The sequence below is a fragment of the Penaeus monodon genome, chromosome 33 (genome assembly GCF_015228065.2).
Source record: "Penaeus monodon isolate SGIC_2016 chromosome 33, NSTDA_Pmon_1, whole genome shotgun sequence".
NCBI lineage: Eukaryota > Metazoa > Arthropoda > Malacostraca > Decapoda > Penaeidae > Penaeus > Penaeus monodon.
This window is the reverse complement of record NC_051418.1, coordinates 16,107,484-16,107,795: the sequence shown is the minus strand read 5'-3', so window position 1 is coordinate 16,107,795 and position 312 is coordinate 16,107,484.

Genomic DNA, 312 nt, shown 5'->3' with positions numbered 1-312 from the left:
AAAATTGATAGAGAGAAAATTAGCTTGACATCCCTCCGCCCGACACGCCCGCTCTCTCCCACACTGGACGCGGGAGAAGGAATACGCAGCGACGAGATATCAGTGGCAATGGAACTTACAAGGAAACCATGAAAAAGCGCAACAAAAACAATCTGCGTAGGTTTTTTGTTTTGATTGAGTTGCTAAGAAATGTTATAATTAATTTCTCTTCGTGTGAGTAAAGTTATTATTCTGTGAATTATCTTGCATTACTAATTATGAAGATGATACAGACGGTGAAGGGGACACATTTATTGAAAAGGTGATACCATC